A 6,000-nucleotide genomic window follows, 5' to 3' on the forward strand; every position below is an offset into this window, starting at 1 on the left:
ATGAGCTGCTTGTAAATTTTGTAGATTAATCCTTTGTCAGTTGCTTCATTTGCAAATATTTTCTCTCATTCTGTGTGTTGTCTTTTTGTCCTGTTTATGTTTTCCTTTGCTGTGCAAAAGCTTCTTTTAAGTTTCATTAGGTCCCATTTGCTTATTTTTGTTTTTATTTCTCTTCCTCTAGCAGGTGGGTCAAAAAGGATCTTGCTGTGATTTATGTCATAGAGTGTTCTAAGAGTTTTATAGTGTCTGGCCTTACATTTAGGTCTTTAGTCCATTTTGAGTTTATTTTTGTGTATGGCCAATACCATTTATTGAAGATAAACTCCTTTCTCCATTGTGAGTTCCTGACACCCTTTCAAAGATGTTGACCATACATGCATGGGTTTATTTCTGGGCTCTCTATTCTGTTCCATTGGTCTACGTTTCTGTTTTTAGGCCCATCCAATATTGTTTGGACACAGATTTTCCTTGACTCATGATGGGGTTACTTCCTAAATAACTTTTCCCAATAATATTTTCGTTGTAAGTTGAAAATATTGTTAATTGAAAATGATTTAACACACCTAACCTTCCAAACATCATAACTTAACTTAACCTATCTTAAATGTGCTCAGAACACTTACATTAGCCTACATGGGCAAAATCATCTAACACAAAACCTATTTAATAATAAGGTGTTCAATATCTCATGCAATTTAGTGAATACTATACTGAAAGTGATAAACAGAATGGTTGTATGGGTACAGAGTGGCTGTAACTGTATTGGTTGTTTACCCTGATGATCAAATGGCTGACTGGGAGCTGCCCAGCATCACGAGAGAGTATCCTACTACATTTTGCTAGCCTGGGAAAAGATCAAAGTTCAAAGTATGGTTTCTACTGAATGCATATTGCTTTCACACCATTGTAAAGCTGAAAAATCCCAAGTCAGACCATGGTAAGTCAGAGACCATTTTTTCTATGGCTTTGTAATATAGTTTGAAATTAGGAAGTGAGATACCACCAAGCTCTGTTTTTCTTTCTCAAGATTGTTTTGGTTATTCAGGATCTTTCTTGGTTCCATGCAAATTTAGGTTTTTTTTTCTATTTCTGTGAAAAATTCCTTTGGAATTTTTATTACGCAGTGCATTGAATCTGTAGATGGCTTTGGGCAGTGTGGACATTTTAATAATATTAATTCCTCTAATCCATGAACATGGGATATCTTTCCATTTTTGTTTCTTCTTCCATTTCTTTCATCAGTGTCTTATAGATTTCAATGTAGAGATTTTTCACCTCCTTGGTTAAATTTATTCCTAAGTATTTTATTTTTTTTTGATTCTATTGTAAATGGGATTTTTAAAAACTTCTTTTTCAGATAGTTTGTTGTTAGTATATAGAAACACAACTGATTTTTGCATGTTGATTTTGTGTCCTGTAGGTTTACTGAATTTGTTTATTAGTTCTAGCAGTTTTCTGTGTAGTCTTTAGGACTTCATATGTATAATAAGATCATGTTATCTGCAAAGAGAGACAATTTAACCTCTTTGTTTCCAATTTGTATGCCTTTTATTTATTTCTCTTGCTTAAATGCTCTGACTAGGACTTCCAGTACTCGGCTGAATAGAAGTGGTGAGAGTGGGCACCCTTTAGCCTTAAATTTTATATTCATAAATCCAACTCCCTATTCAACATCTTCACCCAAATTCCCAATTGACATCTCAAAATTAACATGTCTACCTCAGAGTTCCCTTTTCCATCCCAAAATGTTCCAATTAAAGTTTTCCTCTGATCTTAGTGTAGGCCTCCTTGAGAGGAGGAAATGATATAGTTGGCATATTTTCTTTCCTCATTCTACTTCCTCCCCACTCTCCAGTTCCACTCCAGGATTGAACAAGGGAGGAAGGAGAGGAAAAGTGGCGGGAAAGACTCTCCCTGACTATCATGTATCTCTTGCTCTGTAATCTGAAAATTTAGTACAGTATTTTATAATACATTTTCAAAAAGAAAATGAATTAGGGGATAGAAGATGAGAAACAGAGGAACCAGCCAATAAGTTATTGCCACAATTCATGTAAGAAATAATGGTAGCCCAAACTAAGGAATAGTCATAGGAAGGGAAAAAAGTGGACAGGATGGTGAAGTTTTCAGGCAGTAAATTAGCCAGAAGTTGATGGCTGATTGGAAGTAACGAGTGGAGTGGGAAAAGTCAGAATGATTTTTAGGTTCTAGCTTTGGAGTCTGGGTGGATAGTAGTGACACTGAGATACAGAATACATGGAAAGCACACAATTTTGGAGAAACAGGAATAAATGGTTCAATTTCAGTCATATTGCAAGCTCATGTCTAATTGATACAAGAAGAAACTGGAGAAAGTGTTCATGTAATTTAAATACAGACGATAATTTTTCAAAATATGAAAGAGAATATGTCTGCACAATAACATGGTTGGAGGGCCTGAACTTTGCATTGAACCAAACTAAAGACCATCAAATATAGAGTACCTCCGTTTCCTACTCCTGATGGAAGAAACACACTTGAAACAAAAAAACACACCATTATAATCATTATATAGCTGTGGGGAAAAGGAAATGGGCTGGTTGGCATAATATTTTGCTGTAGAAATAAAGATGTGGGTGGTCTGCCCATGATCACAACCTTTTAAGACCTACATTGGGTTTAATGCCTTTCTGTAATCCAAGCCCTTGCATAAACCTGCCATCTTTTCCTTATAAATCCTACCCACTCCAATCCCAACCCCCACAACTTACTTCCAAAGAAAATGGTATGTATTTAGGGCAGTCAGTGAATAATAGCAAAAGTAATACCAGTGAGTCTTCCTGACAACAGCAGTTTTGGAGGCTTTAGGGCCAGTGAAGCCACAGGGAAGCTGAGCTGGAGACAGCTTTGGATAATGAATCATTATCAAAAGTGTGAGCTAAATTCTGATTGCAGAATCCTTATTACTGTGATGGTACAACAATCCAAAAAGAACACAGCTGGATTCTCAGATGACAGGTGGAGCTTACAATTTCTGGCTGAAGACAGTTCAATTTTTCAGTTATAAATTGAGCAAATTTGATGTGGACATCACTGTAAAAGGATACATGTGGAACCCCAATAGGTTATTATTACAGTGACTTTTTTTCTGGCAGTAAGATTCACTTTATCATCAGAATTTTACAGCATACGGAGACCCTCTACAGTGAACCTTCTCCACACACAGAAACTTTCTGGAATTTGACTAGTTTAACTTACTAAAAGTTCAGCTTTTAGATTTATGGTAAACAATACCAGCATTAAAACCCTACAATTTGGCCGAAGACTGCATTTACAGTCTTAACTCTTTACTTACCTTCCTCAAACTCACACTTCAGGTGAAATGTTCTGCTTACTGCCCTCTGACCCTGGATTGCATTTTCCTTACCCCATTCTGGTCTTCTCTTCTTTGCTGAGCTCTTTGAAATCCAGCTCAACATTCTGACTCTTCTTCCATAAAACCTTGCTTGACTCTATAGTTTGAAGTGATTCTCACTCCTTCTGAATTCCTATAACAAATAGAGTAATTTATGGGAAATTTTTGTAAATAGTAACACACTTAAAAAATGTTTTATATATTGTTATGACACTTAGTGTCTCACAATTCTATTGGGAATTATTTTTCTGTTTATGAACTTTTATTCACCTGTGTTCCAGGGGAGCCCAAGACTACTGTCAGGTTTAATGACTTACCAGAAGAACTCAGAACTCAGTAAAGCTGTTATATTCCTGGATAAAATTTATTACAGTGAAAGGATACAGATTTAAATCAGCAAATGATGCATAGAACAGAGTCCAGGAGAAACCAGGTGCAAGTTACCCTCCCCCATTAAAGTTGTACAGACAGCACTTAATTCTCCCAGTTAACAACGTGTATGATGTATATTGTCAACCAGAGAAGCTCACTAGAACCTTGCTGTCCTAGGTTTTTATTGCGGGTTAGTACATAGGCATTCCATGCTTACATGACTGTAAGTCTCCAACCTCTCCCCCACACCCCAGAGGTCAAATTGACACAGCATGGCCCAGAGTCGCAGGAGAACAAAATGGGTAATCGCTGTAAATTTCATTGTTAGCATGAACTATCTTGTATAGCCCAAGGTCTCAGGTATACAAAGATACTCTTTTCAGGCAAAACATTCCAAGGGCTCAGAGATCGTCTCCCATGAGCTAGTCAAGGGCCAGTGCTTTCTCTGGAATGTGCAGGATTTGAACATGCCAAGCCCACTGGCTATATATCTTGTTTGGTAATATTCAGCTGTCCAAACATATCTTATGATTCTTGGGTGTCAGTGTAGAACAGGATCCATATGGTCTCCTTTGTATTTAGTTATTACTCAATAAATATTTGCATCTTTTGCATCATTATGCATCTTATATTCACTACACTTCATATACCAAATACATCATTCAGCTTCTGTTACAGCTTTTCTCAGCAGAGTAACATAAAGAATGTTGATTCTTGGCCAAATTCTCCTCTTTATCACAATGACATATTTCTATAGATATTTCATCTAAAAATCATGCAGCTAGAACTACTGAGCGACATTTTTCAATAGAAAGTGGGGATATGAAATGTGTAGAGTGCCCATTTGCATTGTAAAACTAGAAGAAAAAAATTTGAAACCTGAGCTCTATGAGGCCTGATGAGTCCCCCATCTACTTAGAATAAGGATGTTGAAGTTGCATATATGTTTTGGGAATTTGTAAAAAAAAAAAATCAAGTGGGAATTTGTAAAAAAAAAAAAAAATCCCACCCATTAAAAGCAGCCACAGTTAATATTTTTAAAGTAAGAAAAAAAAAACCCAGAATGACTAGCTTTATGGGAACAAATATGTTTTAGCTAAAAATACTGTTACTGAAGAATATCAAACCAGCTTCAGAGCTGGAGAGTGTGTGGGGTCAGAGGCAGACTAATAAATGTCATGATAGGAGTATGTGACTGGGTATCAGGACTCTTGTTATGACAGGGACACTATTGTGTGTTCACCACACCTTTAGGAAGACCATATTTCCTAGCTGTCATGATATTTAGGTTGAGGTCATTTAATTAATTCTCTGATGTGGAATCTAGCATGTCACTTTCAATCCTAGGCAGTTAAAAACAAGTGGAGGCTATGTGTTCCATAGTGTGGGACTGCTTGACTTGTACTGGACTTTATAAAAGAAGAAACAAATATATGTTGTATAAAGTCACTGCAATTTCAGGCCTTTGTTACTGCAGCCAAGCTTAGCCTGGCCTGGCTATTGTACCCAGGTCAGAAAAACAACTCTGCAATTAGCAGTATAACCAAAGGCAATATGCTTCAGCTCTTCAGCTGTTAGTTTACAGAGAACTAGTCTAAACCATGCAACCCCTTCAGGGTTGACAATGGACCATATGTCAAGGATAAATTAAGTCTGTTCAAGACACAGAAACCACCTACCTTTTAATATCCTCTCTCATATTTAATTCTTCTTTTACATTTAATATTTCTATTGATATTTTAGACTTTGCATTGAGTGAACCTTGACTTTATGGACAGAACTTCACCCATTAGTGGAGTGCAGAAATCTCCCTCACTACACCACAAGCTGAGAGAAAGGGTTAAATTAAAAAAGAAGGAAAACAAAGAAGTTAACAAAGCCTGCCCTGGTTATTCCAACTCACTTACTCTCCCTTCATCCATATACTTAAGGCCCTTTTTATATATTATATGTCCATTTATCCTTTTAAATCCTTAATGATATGGAGTACATTTATCCACTGAGTATGGAGACAAGCTCAAAAGTTCCTTAGTTTTTCCCCCAGTTCCATATTCCTCCCACCTGCCAGTTCTATCCTTAAGTCAAACTCCAAAAGTAATCCAGATTTTTGGAAGGAGGGAATTCAGCTTGATTCCAATTTTCTGGGTCTTATCATCTGAGAAGTAAATAGTTAAATAGAAGATTTGCAATTCCTCTCTCCCATTTCTGTCCCATTGGCAGGGGACACCTCCAGG

The 6,000-nt window shown here is 36.7% G+C and overlaps 1 long non-coding RNA gene across 1 annotated transcript in view; it reads right to left on the bottom strand.

The window, feature by feature from the left end:
- Positions 1-3,528, bottom strand: part of LOC307186528 — a 71,857-nt gene extending 68,329 nt beyond the window's left edge. The window contains exon 1 of the long non-coding RNA XR_013828386.1: positions 3,407-3,528. This is a non-coding gene — a long non-coding RNA (uncharacterized lncRNA). The remainder of the gene's footprint in view (positions 1-3,406) is intronic.
- Between the last annotated feature and the right edge of the window lie 2,472 nt (positions 3,529-6,000).

This window comes from Stenella coeruleoalba, assembly GCF_951394435.1.
Source record: "Stenella coeruleoalba genome assembly, chromosome: 5".
NCBI classification, from domain to species: Eukaryota; Metazoa; Chordata; class Mammalia; order Artiodactyla; family Delphinidae; genus Stenella; species Stenella coeruleoalba.